Source organism: Solea solea, chromosome 17 (assembly GCF_958295425.1).
Source record: "Solea solea chromosome 17, fSolSol10.1, whole genome shotgun sequence".
Lineage (NCBI taxonomy): Eukaryota > Metazoa > Chordata > Actinopteri > Pleuronectiformes > Soleidae > Solea > Solea solea.
The window spans coordinates 15275110-15298804 of record NC_081150.1 but is presented as its reverse complement, the minus strand read 5'-3'; the positions used below and the strand labels follow the sequence as shown (position 1 = coordinate 15298804).

Below are 23695 nucleotides of genomic sequence, written 5' to 3'. Positions count from 1 at the left end.
AAATCTCACACCCGGCGCGTTTACTAACAAAGAAAATGTTTTGTTTTAAAATTATTTATCATAACATACTATGTTACTAGTTTAAATAAGTTATCAGTGACTAATACTTTGGTCATTTTATATAGTATACGATAAGGTTAGATGTAGCTTTATTGATATCCAAAGCGATACAGCATTGAGGTTGTATATAGAATATATATATAAATAAATAAATGAATGAATAAATAGGAATAGAATATATAATGTAAACAGATATCAACAATATACAGGATAAATAAGATTTCAGAAATCCCGGTTTAAGTGTCACAGCTTCTTTATTGTCATTCTGAACATGTTGACATACAGTATAATCAAATGGAAGTATTTTAACATAATAAAAACAGAAATAATTTAAAACCTGTAATATTATATACAATAACGAAACACAATGAAGTGTGTATAACTTAATTTACATTAAGATTAGGTATATCTCACAAAACAGTGTAAATGTACAGTGTATTCATTATTTATGGTGTTATATATCTGTTATAGTCATTGAAGAACCTTCTGGGTAACAGTAAAACGAGGTGTAATCATTATAGCTACAATAAACACTGACGCTGTAAAGCAGAATCTGTATGTGAGCAGGTACAACGCGGAGTCTTACTTTGAAAAACCGTGACCGGACGTCAAGTGTCTCCCTCTGAGGTGTGTGTTGACACCGGCCGTCCAGGCAGATCCCCACAGAGCAGCCTCGACTGCCGTGTTCTCTGATCCCGCTGCTCTCCCTCTCGCGTCTCCGACGCCGAAGTCTTTCTAATCACTTCCCCGGGAGCAACGTTCCTCCGTGGCCGCTGGAAGCCGCCGAATCAAGTCCAGGTAGGTCATGATTTAAACCGCCGTGGTGGAAAATGGAATGTTGGAAGCTACGGAGCTCAGCTCCCGCTACATCTCGGCCTGTTGACTGCGTCGCCCGTGAACAAATAACGGCGCGGTTGGTGGGGAACGTCTGGTCCGTTATATCCGAGTCGTTCCTCGGATGAAACTGTCTTCCTCCGGGTGGCTGTGTGTGCTTCACTCCGCTGCGCCCTCTCTTTGCCGCGTTGTCAAAAGGCAAGTGCCCAAAACAGTTGTGGTCCGTGTGGCGGACGCCGCGAAAACCACAGCCTGAAAGCTCCGGGCGCAACCCGGTTCTGGTGCGAGTGAACGGCCATTAAAGTGGGATAATGTGGCCGGGGTTTTTTTTTTTTTCATGAAAAGGCTAAAGGCGTCAACAGCCAGTGCTAGAAGCGTGAAGCGTGTAGCCTGTTAGCTAGCTGCGTTTGTGTTCTGCTGGCATTAATGAGTTGTTGGCACCGGTTGAGTGTTGTGATAGATTTGTTTGACCTCCACCCTCAAACACACCATGGAAACATAAAGACAGCGCCGCTTGTATTGCAGCCTCAGTGCACTGCTTGTGCGGCACCTGCGTGCCAGGGATTGGTCTTCGAGAGGCGTGCGTTTGTTTGCGTTCTCCCGATGTATTGCTAGTGTATAATAAGTGCATATAATGCGTCACTGTGGTTGTCATGTGTGAGTTTTGGTGTGTCACCTTCGTCACAGCAGCAGCAGCATCGGGAGAGCCAGAGGGATGTGCCTCCTCCTCTTCATCCTCATCCTCATCCCCTCCTCACACCCACACTTTACAACGCTTATGATGATATAGATGGCAGCATCCATCCTCATCATCTACAGACACTGTTTGTGGCTCTGTGTTGACTGTAGCTCAGATTTCTTTTGTTTATCCGCTTCAAAATAACGACTATAATGACCAATTTTGTTGAAGATGAAACAAAAACACTCTAAGAAATCCACATTCATAATGTAATACAATGGACCGTTCAATTCTGGTCACCTTTTCACGATGTCATCTGCTTAACGTCTCAAAGCAAACCCCGTATGGAACATCTGAGTGAGACTAGTTAGCCAGTGTGTTGTTGTCTTGTTGTTTGGATCACGACTACTCCGTGCTGTTGGCTGCACGTTCTGCTGCCAAACAACAAGACGACAGTTCCCACAGTCACACACACTCCTTCCCTATGTCATCAAACCAAGTCTTTTGTTATTGTTGTGATTGAGAGACTCTCACTGGCACAACGGTTAAACATTCCTGTACACTCGCAAGACTTGCGCCTGCCCCTACACTAGAGGGATTTCCAAATCTGACGTGATTTTAACAATGCGGGAGACCACAGACGCAACGAACTATGTAACCGATTTTTCATCCAGAGGAAGCACAGGCTAGGCTAGACGATCCAGTCACGACGCAGGACCACACCTTTGTTTACTCACAAAGGAAAGGAGAGGCCAGGGATTTGGGATCTCGCAGAAACTTGTGTGATTTAACGTGACTTAATAATATATAAATGTGATGTTTTGTGCTGAGAAACGCGGAAAAAAAGGTGGATGAAGTCACGGTTGAGACGATGCTTAACTCGCTGTAATTGGTTATTGTGGGGTTCTGCTCACGCTCCCCAATCACTGTGAAGTCGTAAATGTCAGACATGTTTAATTCTTACAGTTTGAAATCAGGAAAGACTCTGATGCGCCCAATGACGTTCAATTGCGTCTGTTAACCCCTCACGCTAAAGGAGAATCTGACCAGATAATCTGTTCAGATCAGCCTAAAATCGGAAGGCCAGATCGGGACTAAATTATCCTCTAGTGTGGGGCGGGCATAAGCTAATTTCATCTGTAGGCCCTGGACAGATGTAACAGTAGCTAGGTCATCCTTTGAAATTCATCACAGATGAAAAGAAAATGCTCATTTTGTGTGTGTTTTTATCAACTGCTGTAAAGCTTATATTGACAGATAGTTCGCTGAGATATGCAGCGGAAGGCACAAATGTCTGCGTCACGACAGAATGAAGGCCAGCTAAGTGAAACTTGATGAATTAAGAGCACCAGCAGCTGTTTATGGTGGCATTTTGTTGCTGCTTTCATCTTTTACTGAAGTAATATTTGACTCTTGCACTGGAGGAGTGGAGGAATGTTGGGGGGTTTTCCTCTCTCACTGACTGCATCCACAGTTTCTGCTACTTTGATTTCTAAATGTCCACTTTTATTCGCCGACTCCGTTTCCATTGCACTTATTTGCATTTACCTTAAAAGCAAAGTAAAACTTTATTTTCTGTGTTTCCACTCAGGTGATTTTATGCACAAATCGGAAATTGCCCATAGAACAGGCTTTTGGAAACCCACTCGGTGTCCTTCTGCGTTATGTAAATCAAGCGATCTTCTCCAGGCTCCATTCACAGGATCATAACTAAAGCTGTAGCATGATTGAGGCTCTGACCAGTCACAGGGCACTTCAGAGAGAGAGGGAGGGAGAGAGAAAGTTCCTTTGGTGGAATTATTGCTACTCCAGCACTAACTGCAACTTCCTACAAAGAAATCTAAAAAAGAAAATACTTAAAAGAAAAAAAGAATGAGGCAGACAACGCAAGTAACAAAACAAGGTTTCAGAAATGGAGATATTTCCTGAGGTCGACTCTAGTGTCTGAAACAAGTGTGTCTGTTCATGTTCCTCTAATGAAAGGAACTAAAGACAGAGCGCTGCAGTGCCAAAACATTAGTATTTGAACAACCTGTGGATAAACCGCAGCAGTCAAGTATTTTTTCCAGTTATCCTGCCTGCTGTTTCTGTGGTTTGAAGTGTCTTACTGGCAGAAAGCAAACATTGGTTAAGCAGTGAAACAGCAATTAATATTACATTCAAAGTGTTTGTGCACCGTCTAAACAGTATATACTAATTTATATCATTTTGCCATAGTGCTGTTAGAGAACATAATATTGTGAAACTTGTTTTTTGCCTGGCTCTACATGTATGTGTTCATACTGTGGTAAAAAAAAAGGTGCCACCAGTTGATATAATATTGTATATAGATTTAGTGAAAATCAAAGCATATAAAACCCCCCCCCCCCAGCAGATTCTAAGCCACTTTTTAGTCTGTTTCAACACAACATATCGCAGATTGAAGAAGAAATAAGTGCAACATATATATTGTTGTCTCCAAAACTTGATTTGTGATATGGATGAACAATGGCTCTCTTTTTTCCTTTTTTTTTTTTGGCTTAACTGTGATATTTCATATCAGTTAATGTCTGCGACGCATAATGAGACATTTCTCCTTGTCGACAGCACATTTTCTGACAGTTAAATATTGGCTTATGGTGTTGTATCGCGCCACAATCATCCCCAAGTTTCGATCCACACGCAGCCGTGATCCATTGTGCTCTCATTTGAATTGTAGTTGCTGACAAGGGAGAAATCTAACACCTATGGACAACTAATGCATCATTAATGTTATCTAATAAAGTCAGCCATGGTAACTGGAAGTAGATAGACTGAATTAGTCGCCCAAATCCGTTCATGAATAAGTAAACAGCCATATATATTGCAGTGACAGCGGTCTATGCCACAGCAGGAGAGCTGGGTGTTGGATTCCAGTGGCAGGAACTGATGCCTCTTTGAATATGAACTGCTCTTAACTGTCAGGAGCCAATTATTTTACACATGGCAAAGTGACTCACGCTTTGGAAACAATTTGCTTTGATCCGGGCTTTGCCATTTTTGGAATCAATAGGCATAGCCATGTGTGGACCCATTTATGTCAGCCAAGTGCGAATAATAACCTTAGAGCAGTTCATTTCAGGCTGTGTAATTTTTGATGAAGCACTTAAATCCAATGGTAGTGATAACGCTCAGACTAAACCTTGAAATTCACATGGCAGGTTTAAAGTTTTCTGCAGAAAGCCTCTGGGACTGTGTTGCACATCTTTGGTGAGTTGATTGCGTTGGACAAATGTAGCATTTCCTACCATGTAACACATGTTACCACATTTATAATACAAGAGACTGTGCTTTCTCGAGAGCTCGCTCTCTTGAGCTGATCCATTTTTCTCACCTCCCCACCCCTCTCCCTCTCTCTCTCTCTCTCTCTCTCTCTCTGCCCTTTGTGCTTCCACCTTCTGTGTTTCATGCCACTGTCTGTCTTCATTTTTCACTAATGAGTTCATTAAACATATTAGTGTTGCTCTGCCAAAGAGGTTAGATGCAGTGCGGTGAGCAAAAAATGGGCAGCCACTTACCTCGCATTTTCATCTGTGCTTAACATTGGGCACGTTTCGCATGTGGTTAGCACCGCGGCTGCATTTTGGTTTAGCCAAGTCGAGTTTTATTTAAAATAGCAGTTGAATTTGTTTTTCTTTTCTGTGCTGTCTGCACTACCAGCCTGTCACCTGCACAGCAAGGGCCTGTGTTTGCATGAAAAAACATTCTAATTTCAAGCATCACAGTGTTTTGGCTCAGTGTACAGTGTATGTGTGTGTAATGCTTGATATTGGCTTCAGTGTGCTGTGTATATACGTCCCCTTTTTGCACCCTGTTGTCCCAGATATATCACTTTTCCCCCTGAGAACGTCAGGCGGATGAGAAGAGAAGGCTGAATAGAGCTGTGGAGGAAACAAACAACTCATTTTGAAGACATGTTTCTAGTTTTTGGTTCTGCTTCTATAAACACAAAGAACATTGAACAGAGAAGGGAAAACATGGCAGTGCTTGTCGTGAGCTCCAGGAACAATTGTACTAAATTGGAAAGGCTCATGTGGTAGCACTGTGTTGTTAGCACTGTTAATCTCCCTGTTGCATATGTCATCTCCCAAATTTCAAACAATGTATATAAAGAGAGCAGAAGTCATGAAAAAGAGCCTTTTTTTTTTGTTCCTGTTAAGATTAAGATTGGAATTATAGTGCATGGACACATAGACACCCACTCGTTTACAAGCCATAGTTTCTTATATTTTGTCTGTCAAGACAAGAAAGATAAAGAATAGCTGGTTAATGCTTATGGTTCAGTGAACAATTGCAGTGTGTCCACTGTTGGCATTTTGCTGGCATTTATCATCTGAGACTAGTGTTTGGTGTCTGTTTTCTCTCTCCTCTGTCTTCTTGGCTTTGAAAAGAACAAGTGAAAAGATATTAAAATAATCACTAAGCTCTTACGATGTTAATAACCGGAGAGCCTTAATGATGTCCTGCACATTAGAATCCGAACCTTAGAGCGAACCACTGGCAGGTTGTGTACTGCACTAACCTCTTGCTTCATAAGCTTGCAGAATGCAGTCTTTCTAAAGGGCAAAATCTGTAGGAAAAAGGCTGTTGTGCCATCACTCTCATCCTGCCAAAGGGCCATTATTATCTGTATTGTAAGACAGAGTGTCTGTCTAGTGATCATACGAGCCAATCACAGGGTGAGTGTGGGGCAGGTTTCCATGGAGAAAAGTGGGTTGGGCCATGAGGGTGATGGAGCTCAACTGGAGAAGGCTAGTCTGATCCAGGCAGATAGCATTCTCCAGCAGCAGGGAAAGAAAAGGCCCCCAGCAGGTCTGTACATATGTCTTGCAGCCTGTCTACCTGTCTTGAATGTGTAAAGACGGGGTGGATGAAAGGAAAATAATTCAGTCAGACAGACACAATATGAGCTTGGCCTCATAGCCACATGGCATCAGATAGGATTTGTGTAGGAATTAGATAGAGATCTCGCAATGCCATAGCCACACAGCTGGGTTTGGGTTAAGGTTTAGCTCTGAATGTGCAACGTCCCTGTTACTGTTTTTGTGACCTGTCAGACACTTTGACCTGGATGTCCTCTCAAAGACTATGCAACCCAACCTTTGTTTGGCCCTGCAGGATAGCAACCCGGGCTGCAGTGCACTCACTTATGTGTGCCTGCTTTTGCTCTCTCTTGTGGCGTTATGGCTGCTGCAGCCTGACTCGGGAGATGGGTCATACAACATTTCCACTTGGCTCACTGAAGCTATCCAGAAATAGGCATGTGCCCATCTACAGACATCGTTTCATTTCTGTCATGTTTTTTCTTCCTTCAAAAAGCGTCACTTAACTGCCCGTTGTTGCACATCCTCCTGTCTCAGCCTCTTTTGTATTATATATACTTTTATATACTGTTTTTGCCAGGCTTTGACTGTGACTGTGTAAATGCTTAGCACTAAGATGATAGGAAATAATTATGCAGTGGAGTTTGTGGCACCTCCTCTCTATGAGGAACTGAACCCACATGGGTATGACACACTGCAAATTTTCAGCTCTTCAAAAGTTGCTATGTGGCTTACTGTGCCACACAATCAGCCCACCTGCATCCTGGCAACCAAACCTTCCTATAAAGTCTCCTGATGTTTGATGCCCATGGCCCATCAAACTGTCATGTGAGCCCCTCTGAATCCACAGCTCAGGCCAGGATCAGAGCAGACATGGAGGGCTGAAGGGATTCAAGGATGCTGCTAAGAATCCTCAGCTGCCTGACAAGATACTGCACTGTCTGAGTCTTAAGTACACCACGGCATCTGACTTAAAACAGAATGGAAGCCTACTTCAGTCTCTTAAGGGCTCTCTCTAGTATGGCAGCTCCCTGAAAGTACACGTAATAGTGGCTGCCACGGATGGACGGGACAGAGATTTGGTGTGCAGAAAAGGCAGAGGCATATGGAGGGGAAATTAGGAGAGAAGAGAGAGGTAGTAATTGGGACAGCTGCACAGCTTGAGGCACAAGCAGTCAGATCACCCACCTCTTTCCCTGCACTGCCCCCCATTCTCCCCACCCCAGAAAAATAAAAAAGAGCCAGAAAGCCAGATGCTGGCCATTAAGATCACAGTGACAATAGCCCAAATTCATTCTGCAGCCAGAACACAGAGGGCACAGTCACTCAAAGACTCACATGCGAATAGAAAAGAACAACTATGAGCTCATTTGACAGAATGGGTGCATTTCCCACTCCCACTGGGTAGATATGATGTGTGACAGGGACATAGCTACCTGAACATAGGGGGGTTTGTGGATATTATTCTGTTTTCAACAGGAACCCACATTTCCTAGCAGCAACTCCACCTCCTCCCACACACAGAGAAATTATTGAATGGCCTCCATTTACCCCAGTGGTATCTGATCCAGTGCTGCCCAGAACTTGCTGGCCTCCATACGACCTCCACTCAGATCCAGAGAGGGTTGAACCCCAGGGCCCCTGGAAAGTGGGACCTGGACCACAATGAAAGGCCTGTATTATTATTCTCACTGGCAGGGGGCTATTAATGCCAGTGTTTTCATTCCAGCATTCTGGAGGGTTTGTTTGCCATGGTGGGGGTGGCGTGTTTGTGTTTTACTATTGATACCTAAGGGGTAAATTCATCTCTGTGACCTCCATGAAAGGTCAGAATGGAGGGTTGTCTACATTTTGTACTCCTAGCTGCTGAAAGGAACTGTGTTTCACTGAGTACTAAGCACCCATAATGCCTGTCCCAAGTTCACAGGAGGTGAGGTGGTTAATGTGCATGTGTCCATCTCAATAACTATCAAAGACTTAATTGTAAGAGTGTGTGTGGCATGGGCAGTATGTGTTACTGATGGCTGATGTGTAGGCCGCCGGCTGAGAGGATTGTGTGGGATCATAGTGGATTGGCCTGATTGGATTTCCGTCGCAGGAGTCCTGTCACCTGGTCAAGCATTGCACTCAGGATAACGACAGGGTAGCAATGACACAGCAGCCACACTGTGAATATACAACATGATCTGCTGTCATGCAATACAGACACATACAACCACTGGGCAGACTCCAAAGATAAGCGTTCTCATATGAAGGTGCAAGGATCTTTGGAACCTTTGGCACTCTGTCCTCTGTGTGAAATGACTGGAGAGCACAGATCAAAGAGCACTCGGCACTCCCAACTGCATTTTCTTGGGAAGTGCACGTCATAGTGATTAATATTAGAACTTTGTAATGGAACGATTGAATTATTTATAGTATTTTTCCTACTTCCTGCAGAGGTTGTGATATTGTTCTTCCCTGCATTTATCAAGCCCAAATTTCACTTTAACCAATCATTAAACATTACATTGGAGGAAATGCATTTTTAATCAGGCAACAATAGTAGTTTATGCAATATGTAGCCTCAAAAGCCTAGACGTACACAATGGTCTTCACCAAACAAAGGCGGTTATAAATCTTTTTCCCCCTTCTTAGAGGTCTATAACCCATAGGTGAATTAGCAGCATTGACCTTGTCAGGCCCTTTCTCTGGGGGTTGTTGAAAAGCACTATGGGAAATAAAGGAAATCAGTAACTGAAGTCAAATCAGAGAAGGAAGGCTGAAGTAAAGTGAGGACAACAAAATAGTAATTATAAGAGAGAATAGCAGAATTACTCCTTGTGTGGATTGTTCACCACATGTTGAGGATTTTCATAAGAGTAACTGATGATGACTTGTTTGAAGATCTTTCCCGGGCTCAGATGGCTCAGACACCTGTGGGTGGATTTCACTGAGGACATCTGCAAAGCACCAGGCAGGTTTTTGTCAGGATAAGCCTAAATTTGATAGACATCTGCACATAATGAGGGACGATGGAGGTCCAAAGGAATGGACTTCTCTGCGATTCTCTGGGTATTGACTTAAATTCATTCAATTTGCCAACCCAACTAGACGGGATGATATCACACAGCTACATCAGCAAAATGTGGATAAAACATTCATCAGCACAATTGGTTCTGTTGCAATGTATTTGTAGACTAGACTTATGGTTATATTATCTAAATGGACAGTGTTTCGGGCGGGGGGGATGATTGTAGAAATGTCTCTCATTGGACCTCTCTGTAAGATCCAGTCTCTTGTTGCTTAATGGTATATCTTGGCATGAAGGAGTGCTGTGCACCAGAAAAAGTCTCATTCCCAGTGTTTCAGTTATTGATTGAGTTATAAAATGAATTTATAATGCTCGTGTTGCACGCAGTGCATTTAGAGATATTGAATTCTTTGATACTGAGACATCAATACGTATTTTTCTGCCTTCACATAGTGCAGATGGTGGGTGTCTGTAGGTTGCTTGGGTAGTTCATGTAAGTAATGTGCATGTCTTGTGAAAAGTAACTTGTATTACCCTTAAGGCGAGACAGACCACATTGTTTGCCAGTAGCTTTCCATCAAAAAGTGGCAAATTGATTTTGCAGTTCCACATCACTTCTAAAAAAAATAATTACTGAACTGAAAAGGCTGTGCATTCCTGTGTGCACAGAAACGATAATGTTGATGTTAACTTGAGCTGTGCGTTTGCTCGAAAATTGTCAGTTTTTGCCTCTTTATCTTTGCCACATGTCGCCCCCTGTCCTCTGTCAAATGCCTTTGTAAAATCCTATCTTGGAAACAAATGTTCTCCTATGTTGTAGATGATGTAGAAGCTTCTGTCAGATACAGATCCAAAATGTCCTTTTTCCCACACCCAGTATTCACTGTACCTCCCAGTTGGATTCAAAGGCTGCTTTTGCATCCTGCTGCCTCTGCAAGCTTGCGGATGCCTCTCAGTTCTTCTTTGGCATTTGTGAGAGTGGCAGTACTGGCATTCACCTTTGGTAAAGCCCTTGGCAAACCAGCATGAGACCATTTGCATGGAACATGCCTGTCAAGTAGCCCCAGGGCTGCTGCAGCACACAGTGTCATCCCCCCACCTCCTCCCACTTCTCTGTATGTCATCATGGTACCATCCTTCAGAACACCATAGCTCCTTAATGCCAGAACCATAAATGCAAAGGGGACGTTAGAGCGCCCGCTTGGCAGACCAACTCCTCAGTTTCAACTGCGGTGTGGGAGAGCAGTAGCAACATGCCAGTCAGATAAAAGAGACCCTAATAGGACTCAATGAGATGACACAGCAGTACGAGACATTTTATTCTGCCCAAGCTGTAGGACACGTTGGAAGAAAGGAAGAGAATGTGACTGACCGCATACTTAAAACGATGAAAAATTCCTAACAGTAAGTGAAAGACTACTGAGGGGGGCTCAACCATTGGGATGTGTTTTGTCTGTCTTGGTTGGCGATGGTTAAGGAGACACTTGTGAGTTGTTGTGGGTGGAGTGGCTCAGTGGTTAAGACCTGTGTGCAAAAGACTTCATGGTCGCAAGTTCAACTCTACCCCTGGCAGGTTGTACTCAATTCCCTTGTAAGTCGCTTTGGATAAAAGCGTCTGCTAAATGACAAGTAAAGTAATGTAATATAGGGCTGGTGCAGACCCTACTGTGATAGCGATAAGCTAATTGCAGAGGATGGCGAGCAACAATCACAAACATGTGATTGGACATGACGCAACCTAGTATTCAGACAGAAACATTTGCAAATGTATTGGTTGGTAAACTGGTTGGTGTTGGTGAGTAGTCGTGTGACAGAGAGCGAGCTGTGAGGGTATGTTTTTGAGAAAAGCCGACGACAGGGGCAGACTTAAAGCGAGCAGGCTTGAATATGAACTGTTCCGAGCTGAAGTAAATGCCAAGACTCCCCAAGAACAAAGCCGAGTGTCCGTGTGTTTATCACCTGCCAGTCACAGTAAGAATAGAGCTGCAACTTCAGCTCCTGTGCACTTCGACTCTCATTCAGCAGTTGAGGTAAACCCCCCTCCAGCAGTAAGTCGTAGTACAGTTCATGCTGGTGCAGTATGACTGTGAAGCCAAATACAGTTGTAAAGGTGAATGTCATAAATGCTTTTCAACCAGTATTGTGCAATTTTGCACCGATGAAGGAGACAATAGACATACAGGATGGAAAGGAACAGACCTTAGAGCAAGCAACAGTGATACAAGCAGCAAAAAAAGACTCTTGTGGTGTCTGAAAACTATAGATCTTACTCTTCAGTCCTACAGTACATATGCCCAATTGTGGGTGTGTGTGTGCAATAATATTACCACACACAGCACACCAGTGTAAAATACCGCAGGCGAAATTCCTTCACCACAACAGTGCTACCACACTGGTAGGTTTTCAAATATGCATTTGTAAACTGTAACTGCATGACAAGCTGCTCTAGAAACAAAACTCCCTCCCGTTGCCTGTTTTTCTCATTTCTTTGATCTTGTGACGACAGCGAAGAATTGAAGTTGACACACCAACTCGGTGAAGAGATTTAAACACCCACCAAGGGCTTTGCCTCCTCACTTTGTTTTGCGGAGTAAATTGAGGATTATTATAGATGAATCCAGTGTTATGGTTGTCCTCCAACTCTTGATGTTTAAACAAACACAAAAACAGCTCCCCAACTGCTGTGCTGACACATAAGAGGAAGAACAAAGTCAGCTGCAGCGCTGTATGGCAAACTTACTCATCATCTCACTCCACATGCACTGCATGGAGAAGTGTTTTCAAGAGTCATAGTGGTACCCTATAGCCATTCTAGTATAACCTACCCGGCCTTGCTATGAGAGCTAATTACTTATTAATGTTCACCGCTGAAGTACTTGTCCCAGTGTTTGTAGGAAAGTGGGAAAGATTTTACAGCATGGAGAGAGGCTCAGGCTTGGACAAGGTCAAGCTGTGAGGGTCGAGCTTCATCTGTAAGCTTACCCTTCAAGTTGAACTCTGACCCATCCACTCGGTTGAAAAAACAAAACGCCTCTGCTGATAGTCAGCCTCCCTTTTTTTTACGTTCATAGTGGCATCCTCCGCCTCACTGAGTCTTTGCTCTCCTCTGGCTATTGGCGTTCTAATTGAGGCACTCTTGAGCCATGTTTAGCACCGTGGCAATGTTGCCCTGCAGATAATCATTGTCTTGTGGATTAGCATAACAACAGAGGAGAGGCTTTGCTTTAATTCCACTAACACTGGACCAATCTCCTTTCTGTCGGCTTGCCTGGTGGGGTTGTCTTAACTGGGATTAGAAGCATGGGCTGCTAGCGCCCACCAGGACTCCACACTGCACCCATGCCCCTGCCTTTGTTCTTGAGAGAACCCTCTTCAAGCCCTTTGGATGTGTCAAAACTAGAAAATAAGTTTCACATACAGTAGCTATTGTGTTATGAACCATACTCCTATGTTAAACATAGGCACCCTGTTCCAAACAGAATAGCTCACTATTAATTAAAAACCACTACATTCAGAATTACCCCAGGTTCTGTCCAGAACCAAAGTGAAGACGGTTATCTTAAAAACACTTGTCAAGCAGCTGCAAAGCAGTCACTTTACCAAGCCTTACTAACTTTCTTCAATACCTTTGTCCTTGAAAGTTATTTACACTGATCCCATCGTTTCACCTTTACACACCTGATCAGTTTCTGCACGTTTGCGATTATAAGTTATCTAAAGTTGTTGCAAATGGTTGCTTCCCACTCACGTTCATAAAAGCGTGAGAAAGGATGATCTGACAAGCAAGCTGTTTGACGCACATGCACTAATCCTTATTGGAAATCATAAACTACTACACACCAGACTGATCTAAAAATCTTAACAAAAACAATCTTGAGAATTAATTGCAGTCGATATATACAGTACCTTTCTCAACAAGATTAAGTGATGTGCAGAATTGAATCAGGTAGACGAGGGAGGCCTGTAGCAGGAGCGTACCATGCTGTCCTGGCCTTATCTGTTGATGCTGTACAGGAGGGGCCCCCACAGAGACTGGGTGTAACCACTTGTCCGTTTCTGCTGGTGAGAGGGGGAGAGAGCACAGAGATGGAGGAGTGAAGGGTAGAGGAAAGGCATAGGGGGGAGTCGGGACAGCCACTGACCCTGTTTGCACACAAGATTAAGACAAATAATAAAAAGGCGTCATGGCAGTGCTTCACTAATATGCATGGTAATTTAAAGATGCCTCAAATAGAAATGTCAGAGATGTGTGGGTGGGCACATTTAATGTGCGTGTGTGGATTATTCATGTGGTAAGGAATCCATGGGCTTTCCAAGCAAACAAGTGGTGAAGCGTGCAAAAGGAATTTCAGGCCTTCTTAAAAAGATGACCGCAGCATTACAACGGAGCTCCTTTGAAAGATTATCAAGAGTCTATATGGTTTTTACCACACACAGACCAACACACACACACACACCTCTTTGTTCTGTATTTGATTTATTTTGTGGAATGGTGGTTTCACGCTCTTTCTTGTGGCTGGCATGATCTCTTGCTTTGCCAGGCTTTCTTCCAGGATAATTTGCTGTGTTTAATGCTACCAACCCAACGGCCAGCAGTGTTTAATTCACTTTAACTTGCAGTGTCAGTACTTGGCATGGCCATGGCTACACTACGCAGCCAGAGGCTACGGATAGTATTTCTCTTATTTAATATAAGGTACTCCTTTGGACTCGTGTTGTGACCCATGTTTGAATCTCATTATGAAAACGAGATAATATGATTCAATCTAAATAATAAACAACACTGTGGGCTACTTCTATTCGCTTCTAGTGTTGTGGGCTGTTTACAAGCAGGCATGCGATGGGGGAGGGCATGTGATGTGAGGCAGGCTGCTGGAGCAGGTGACATCTGTGACCCAGCACAACATGGGTGGATGCTGGACACATGCTTTTTCCTCCGAGGCTACTGGCACCCTTTCTGCCTTATTGGGCTCATGCCCACATGCACTCTCTCAAATACACACATTGAAACAGAATGATTTCACTGTACACGAGGCTAGCTTGAAATGGTTACCTTTAGCAGCAAACCTTTAGTATATAAGGTCTACAGAAATCATATTTTCTTTTTCGTATTCTCTTTCCATTTGTATTTGTACCTTGGCTCGCGCTCTTGGATGAAGTCTTTGAAACCGGACCCCTGTGTGATGTTAATCGGTCTTTGCAAATAAAGCGTACCAGTTTGTCCGTAATAGGACCCTGGCGAGCAGCTGCAAACCCGGCAATGTGGAGAGAGGCAAAAAAGACGTAATTCTTGCTTGCTCAGACTTAAAAAGTGGTGATCTCCGTGGGTGTTTTATCGCCGTCAACGTGAGATGTATGTATAGTTAGTTAGTTAGTAAGTTGGTACTGTATCTACTCCGGCTACTACTCGCAGGAGAGCGAGTGTTAATGACGTTCCATAAAACCCCATTGAAAAGTCGAGCGGTAGACCTGGTGCTGGAGTTGCTGATGCGATAAGGCAAGAGGCTAGGAATATGCACAGGTAGTTTAGTTAACAAGGCCTTGATATTAAAAAGCAGCATTTAGATGCATTTTCCTCCTCTGGTTAAAAGACAGCCGACCTACAGATTCATATAAAATACAATGGTGAACCGGCAGGCGTTAGTACTCGAGTTTCTGAAGAAGAGATGAAGCAGCGTGCATGTAAATCACATCACCGTCATCCAACACAGATAAGAATGTACATACACATGTAGATGTGCCCTTGAAACGGTCTGCTGCTTCACAAAAATAGTGATTGATATTGCTTGCTGAGTATTTAACCCATTATATTTACCAAATCATTAGCTGCCTGATAATTGAACTGTTAATTAAAACAAAGGCCTTAGTTCCCCCTATTAAATCCCTAACTCCCCTAACTGAGTGTAGCTCAGCGTTGTTTCTCCTGCTGGAGCACTTTCACAACCATGCCGGTGACTCATTTTTAAACGGAAGAGAATTTGTTATTCGGGTGACTAACCTTTGTTTTATGCATTCATGTGCCTTTGGTAGGTGGATTTAGCTGACACTTGATGCATGTGGCGTACCAACAACATGTAGTGTTTTAACTTGAGTTACGTAGTAACCAAAGCTTTCGTTTTCCAGCTATTTTCAAGTTAGACGGACAAACCATGACACTTTTTTTTTTTTACCATTTGCAGCAGTTTTATCTCTGGGTGTACTTCAGACAGGGTGACCGTCTTTGGCTGAATTTACTGTGGCATTCTCATAAAAACAAAATACGACCCTACTTCAGTCTAAGTCCTCTTTGAAGGCTGAACAAGCTCTAGGGAGCTGTCAAAGTTTTTTTTTTACCTACTTTGGTTGAGTGGAGAAAAAAAACCCTCTAATTATCGCAATATGATTTTCTTCTATTCCAGAATAACAAAGGTTTGATACAGTTAGTCATCTATTGTGCAAACACACTGAGCAGTCAAAGCCCTGTTTCACTGAGGAACAAAAAAAATCCTTCTTTTGTTACAATAATCATTGAAATCAACTCCCTTGAATAGGTGAATTGTGATTTTCGACAGTGCAGGTGTGGTTGGTGGTACGGTGATTAAAACTTGAAAATAGAAATATTGCAAGGATTTATTTTTTTTGCTGTTATATACTGAAGCCATCTGTAATCTACATAAATGTTATTGTAATGTAGTGACATATGATTTATGTAGCTTTGCATCAGCTGTCTCCCTCCATATTGCCCATCCCTTCTCCTCTCTCCCTTGAGGAAGTGCATTTCTCCAGGTTCCTTGTTGCACTCTGATAAAGCACATTCATCCTCTGATGTCTCTTATCTCCTCTTATCTCTCGCAGTAAAGACTGTCTCTGTTTGTTTTATGCTTCCTGACCGATAGTTTTTTTCCCTTTATGTTTTTTCACCCCATTCCTCTTTTGGGTGACGCCCAGTGCCTTGTCCCAGTATTGTGTGCAATGGATCAAAACTGTCAGAATAACTTAATGGAGTGCTGACCTGCCTCCTGACCCTCGCTGTTTATCAAATTCCATCATACACTGTGGCTAGATTCACCCTCCCGATGTGTGAGAGGTATAGATTTGTTGCTCTGTGTTTCTGGCAGTGCAGCACCACGCTTGCTTACTGCCACTGACAGAGTGTGTGTCCAGTGCAGGGCTGTGCTTGGCTGCGTCAGGATAATGCTGCTAGCACAGACCCAGCAAACCAACAACCTATATTATACTATATTGGAGGCGAGGAGAGCAGTTTTATAGCCGAGGGGCCTCCACTGTGTTTCGACGAGTATACTGACCACGCTGCAAGAGGCAGTGGACCCAGACTGTGTGTCAGACCTGCTCTAACCAAGCAGGGGTAATAATAACGGCACTGCAGTCAAATTTGCCTGAAGTCGAAAAAGTGAGACGCCGCGCATTGTTTTGTTTATGTGTTGTCAATGCCAGCGATGCAGCGGAAATAATTAGCTGATATCATCATCATTTTTTTTAAGATCTGCCAAGAATTTGGTGTTAATTACATTTTCAAATGTAAAAATTTGCTTTTTTTTTATATTTATGTGGTTGTAAAATGATCTTAAAATGACATTGTAAACCATGTCCTTAAATTCTCAATAGTGCTATGGCATTTTAATTATTGTTTAATGTTATAAATTAAACTTTTTTTTCTTCCACACAATGACACAACAGTTGTGTAATGGTGAAAAAAGCTGCTGACTAAATGATAGCATGAGGAGGTGGTTGGCCATGAAGTTAAGATTTCTCTGTTTTACCAAGCTAAGAAAATATCCGATATATTGCTGAAAAGTGATTACCTAAAAAAAAAAAAAAGCCTCCAGGCAGCCTCCAGAAAAGAATATTAGCGAAAAGATGAAACGAGCATTGAACCTGGAAAGGAAAATTATTCAGCAAAGCGAGATTATTTTATGTTTATTAGAGCACACGAATCTAACAGCCTAAATATTTTATGGGCCAATGTGTAGGATTTAGGGGATCCATAGCGGAAATTGATCATGACTTTGCTTATTACGCTTTCATCAGTGCATAATCGCCTCAAATCTGTTGTATTTGTGATGTTTTATCTTCCTACAGTGGGTCAGATTCAATGCTTTAGAGCGAGTATTTAATGTTTTAAGCTTTAGTTACCGCAGGTTCTTCTACATGTTTTGAATAAGGAGATTTCAGTTTGAGTTGATTATGGAGCTTCATAAGAAGGGACATACTGTATGTCTGATACTGGTTCTGGTGAGATAGAAAATTGCATATTATCAGCTGGTATATCTTACACAATAGCAATATAATAGCAATATAATAGCCATATTATCAGCTGTTTGGTCCAGTCACACCCTGGCTGGCTGTTTGCTTAGCATCGTATCTGCCTGTCACTGCCTGTGGTAACACCACTTTAAGGCTTTGTTTTCTTTTACTAACCTGGACCTAAATTCCCTCCTTATGTTTATTATATTCTTATATTCTTATATATATCCTTTTTTTTTGTTCAAACATTGATCCAAGTCGGTGAGTTTCCTGCTACATTATTATATCATTCTCTCTAAGTGTTTTTTTTTGTCGTTCTTCCTCGGGCACGTGATCACAAGAGGCTCAGCTGATGTGATTAATATCACAGGGACGGTCGTTCTTTTATTCTTAGAGACACCCCTGTCAATATGACCCGCCACACTCACACTATCTCCTTTTGTCTTTTCCTGGCCGTTGTATGAAAAGATAGTCAGTATATTCCTTTTCCCTCCATCTTCATGTCCAGAGACACACAGAGAGACACACAAAGATCCCGTGTATGTGCGTATGAGGCGGCAGTCTGCTCTCTCTGTTAGGTCCCCGTCTCCCACCGGCTTGCCAGATGGCCGCGCGGCAGCGCTACACCTTTGAACCACATGACACTCCCTGTGTCCTTCCAACCCCACCCATGACCCCGCGCTCCCTGTTACCGAGAACGCGATTACAAGTGAAGTATAAAACGTCGTCCTCAGCGTGGATCATGCAGGGACACAGTTAAATCAAATATTATACAGTTTGCTCTTACAATTAAAAAGTAGGCTGCACGTTGAATGTGTAAATAATTATCCCAGAACTTGTAGCCTTGTGCTACACAAGGTTACAAATCTTTTTCTCTTCACTTAAAGAACCGGTGGCGCCACAAATGAATTGCTTTACAAGAGGAAAACCCAAAGATCTCTTTCACACACACGAGTCGACAGATTGAATACCAAATACTTTGTATCAGCCATTGAAAACAGACAACCAGACTTTTACTTTTTAAAGCGCAGATCATTAAATAATTCAGTGAAAGTTTGCCGAGGATGTGCGCTGTTCTCCCGCAATGCCCTGCTTCACATTCATACAGCAGCTCGGAGTTGCTCGGGGGACTTCTGCAGGAGAACCACACGTTTGTTTTCTTCCTGCGCTACAGTACCGATCAGGCTACGCTGGAGCCGATTGGACAGCATGTGCTTTGGTTGTTGGGGACATGTGGGAGCTGAGGGATTCTTTTTTTCTGGACGGGTGGGTGGGTGTGTGTTTATTCTCAACACGACCACTTTGGTTTCCTCACTGACTTGTTGCTGATTTCCCGGCCAATTGTTCTCGTCTTTTAATTCTGCCCCCGCTGTCACACTCTCCACTTTTTTATTGCTGTGGGGCTCTGCTATTCAGAAGATGTATTCCCATTCAGCCTTTGTGCCCAGCAGCACCCCTTTTCATTAGTGTGCTTCATTCATTCTCCATGCTGTTCTCTATTAATTCATTGCTGCATTCAAATCCCCTGGAGAATTCCACTGTACTGTATATATCAACTCCCCATTTGTTGTCCTTATCACGATCACATCTCCCCCTCCTCCTCCTCTTTTCTTTTCCCCCCGCCCTTTCAATCTGCTCAGCGCCACGTGGCCTCCGTGTCCAACCTCCTCTCGCGCTTCTGTCTCTCCGTGTCTGCCTCCATCCTCACTGCAGGGTTGAATCATCCCCGTGTCTGCTCGCCTTGTCATGTTTGTGCCCCGCGTGCATTTGTCCACGCTTCATCACAGGGCGATGGCAGTAACCGGGTTGACATCTTGCTGTGCCGCTAAGGGCCTCCGATGCCTGTGACGCAAGCACTGACCTGTCCCTCACTCCTCGGAGGACTGACATCATCAGAGTGGGACACATCTCTGCCCAGGGGGCTCTTAATTGCCAAGTATGAGCTGCTTTTTCAAAGATGGCACTGCTAGATTTCCATAAGGGGAAGGAGGCAAGAGTGTTTTATATGACAGTTGCCCCCCCCCCCCCCATTTCTTTTTTTGTTATGAAAGATGTATTCTAGCTGGCTGCAGATTTTTAGGCCCTTTCATGTAGTTCATATCCTGGCATCTCCTATTTGGTATTCTGTGGCTGTTGTCGGAAAAGAAGGAACCAAGTCAGCACTATTCTCTTTAGAGCCTTCCTTCACAGGGGAGCCACCGCTTCCACACGGTTCTCGGCTTCAAACGACACACCTCAGATCAGACGCGTCCACACACTCGCACATGTGCCCGTGCACTTCCGACTGCAGCACCTCCATCACTGATGCAAAAGTGCACGCAAGTGAAAGAGCCCCTGCAACCTCCGTGGTGGAGTCACGGGCCTTCTGCTTCTGTAAACAACGCAAGACAAAACAAGTCGAGCGGAAAACGGAATCTGAATGTCCCTATATTTGGGAGTGTGTGTGTGTGTGTGTGGGCATGAGCAGTGGCACCATGTGATTCTATAATGAGCACATGCAAATCAAGTCAGCCAAACTCCAGGCTCATTAAATAAAACATGGACGCAGGGACAAAAGTCTGCTCCTACTGTAACCTTGAATATTTATAACGAGTGCCGTTTTCTATTGTGGTGTGCAGGAATGTTACACAGGTTGTCATTATGTGGTGGAACGTCTAATGGGTGTGTTTGTGCCGCTGACTCCGACCACACTGTTGTACGAGTCGGTGTGTTTAGATGACTAATACAAGAATAGAAGACTTCTGACTTCCAGTTTATAACGGTTTTTAGATGAATTGGTATTTTAAAAAGACAGGATCATGTTCCAAGGACTGGTGGTCTATGTAGATTATTGTCTGGGTGGATGACCACATTTTATAACTGATCAAAGAACAATTGGTGGTGATGTTGACTTGTTTACCTGAGAGTAGTTGCATGCAGTGAAGCCAGTGAGAGACCAGGATCAGATGCCTCTACTGATCTTGGTGATCCAGAGCCGGCAGAGCGGTCCACGAGGGGAGAGGAAAGTGAAAAGAGAGTCTATTTAGATCAGGCCACGGTCAGCCATCGCCCCGAGTGATGGCCGAGAGTTCTGCACACAGCACTGGGACTGTGACAGGCCGTGTTCATTAACTGTAGGGTCCAGTCAAGGGACCACCGTACACTGAAGCTCTCAGACCAGCACACACAAGCTGTACGCGTGGGCACTGATGGCTTCACCGCCTCTATTGATGGGTGCTTATAAGGGAGTGAAAAAGGGAGAGATGGAGATATCGGGCCAGCGAGACTAAGTGTGAGAGAGTTGCTGCGGTGGGTCTACTCTATCGATGACTCTCTAATAGCCCGAGCTTAGCACCACTTCTACTCAACATGCACAGCCGTTACGTTAACCCACTTCCATCCCAGCTGTTCCCATTAAATGCTTCAGTCCTGGAAATCTCTTTAGCTGTCACCACATCCACCACAGCTAATAAAGTGTCCTCACTCGCAGGTGCTGAGTTACGCTGGTAAAAAGTGCTGTGTTATATTTATAAATATTTGTGCAGAGCCTCTGTATTCAGAGTCAGTCATGTCAAGGGTAACAATAGGCTTAGTTTATTGCCGTGAATTTCCAACATTTCTGGGAACCAGTATTTCATTCATCTCAGTCTCGGGGAAGGAACTGGCATAGCGTCATTTGTGGCAGAATATGATCAGGAATCTACAGTAGCTGTTGGGTGACAGACTTGGCGAGGCGCGGGGGAACAGTGTCTCTCGCAGTACTGCGTCTGTTTGTACTGCCATTCAAATGTTTACCTCCCAAATACCCGTCTGAAATTTAATCAGCACTGTGTGCACTGACTGTAAGCCTGCTTGATGGTCTGACCGACACAAATGCTGGACAAACAGGCATCGCCGAGTGCTCCAGAGTTTCCCCTCGGATGAAAAGTGAGTGAGTGAAAAGTGCAAATGCTGACTGCAGTTATGCCGCCCCTGATCTGTCCTTGACATAGCTGTTAAGGAGGACAGTGAGAAAAGGAAATGGTGTGAAGCAGAGAACGAGTGCAAAGGTTGCTCTGTGTGCAGTCTGCTGGATACAGGTTAAAAGAGCCTTAAAGGACAATTCCAGTTCAGTATGTGGTGGTTTCTTTATCGTTTAAAGAGGCCATAGCATGGTCCTATCTCACTTGTATGTGAGATATGGAGGTGTACTTACAAACATGAAGTCGCTTTTATGGTCAAAAACCTCCTAGTCGCTGCAAACTAGCCGATGTAAATGTCTCATCACTGGCGTTTCAGACCAAAACCACACCATTTGGTGCTGTGTCCTGCTTCATATTGCATGTTTACAGGAGTGGTGAGATTCGCCAGTGACGTAATTAGTCACCGTTGCCACTTTGTAGAGCTCAGGAAAACATTAAAATCCTGCGCTCTCAGCAGTGGCTGAACTGATTGTTATGGACTTTTTGGGGCTTCATAGATGAGGTAATGACGCAGATACACACCCAAACGCAGCGTTAATTGGCACTTCCAGGCTATGGGCTATCTTTAATGACATTTACTGGCTTTACACTGTTGCACTTGATGTGGATGTATTATGTCACAATCCCACAAATGATGTTTTACCTCTGCTTACAGTAGTCTGTGAAAACAGCAAGGACCCGCAGACAAAGATTCACAAGCAGAAAGAGGAAGACACTTGTCTTTGTTCCTCTTTCTGCCTTCTTAACTTCCCTCTGCTCTTGTTTCAGCTCTGGCTTTGTTCCCAAATGTGCACTTTAATATGATGCACAATCAAATTGTGCTAATCGGATGCGTCCATAGTTTTCAGTTGACAACGGCCGTTATCTGGTCCTGTTGTGTGGTTTTGAAACTCTGCCATGGCAAGTGTGTATGACCACAATAGACAGAAGGAAGTGGGATAACAGCGTTTGGTCTCAACAGATAAGCGGAAACACGTGCGTCTACTGTTTATGGAGCTTTGAGTGGCAGTAGGACTGATTCAGGTCTCCCCTAAGAGTGTGTCCCCCCCTTCATTCACCAGCCGGGAACGAACGCGGATCGGGGGGGTTTTGCTTCGTCAGTGGTGTAGCATCGAGCGGGGGTGGAGGGGTAAATGAATTCAGGAGGCTGCGCATTCTAACGAGTTCATTATTCCAGCTCGGTTTAGAAGTAATTACCATTTTGCGTCCAAAGCCATTCAAGACTGGGTTGCTCTTGTCAAATTAAGTCAAGTGTGAATTCAGATAAATATTTGCATCAGCGTGAAAACACACGGTAGCAGCCGAGATTGGTGTGGACATGTTTGAGAGTTATTTTCGCTGATATCCTGATGTGCGAAAGAGGAGAAGCTGATGCTCTGATGGTCCAGAAACTCATCTCTAAAATGCCTGACATGACATTTTGACACCCTCCTTCTTCTCGTGCTAGTCCGCTCTCCGGCTCTGCCAGCGCAATTTCATTTCTCTGTCATTTTCACATTTTTTTCCCACGAGATTGAATATGACATGTTCCTAATAGGCAGCAATGCACAGAGCCTACATCAGATAAGCAGACTCATTTAGGTCTTATAAGAACATCATTAATTATAAAAAGACCAGGCCTCTTTAGTTGACTGTTTTGGTGCTCTATTCCCTGACTGGCTGCCCCCGAGTGCAAAGTCATGATGACGAACGTGCATGCGTATCTTTTCACCGAATTTTTCAAATTACTTGTAATTAAAGGATTTACTAGGTTCAGTCAACCAGCGATTTGTCCCCTTTCTCCAGCAGAGTATGTAGCATGTTAGAGGTACAGCCGCAACTAAGGATTCTTTTTTACCATCAATTCATCTGTCGAGTAATCGTTTGGTCCATAAAATGTCAGAAAATGTTAAAAAACACCCAGAAATGATGATGTTCTGCGACACAATTGTCCTGCTTTGTGATTTCTTTGTTATATGGAGCAAAGAAACCAGAAAATATTCACATTTAAGAAGCTGGAACAATCAGAAATCTTGTTTAAATAATGAAAAAAAGCTTCAACTGATTCATCGACTATCAAAATTGGGTAATTGTTTCAGCTCTA

The 23695-nt window shown here is 43.6% G+C and overlaps 1 protein-coding gene across 1 annotated transcript in view; it reads left to right on the top strand.

Annotated features, from left to right (window-relative positions):
• Positions 1-691: 691 nt before the first annotated feature.
• Positions 692-23695, top strand: part of fut8b (fucosyltransferase 8b (alpha (1,6) fucosyltransferase)) — an 86738-nt gene continuing 63734 nt past the window's right edge. Inside the window, exon 1 of the mRNA XM_058614174.1 lies at positions 692-858. The gene's annotated coding sequence lies outside the window, so the exon portion shown is untranslated. The remainder of the gene's footprint in view (positions 859-23695) is intronic.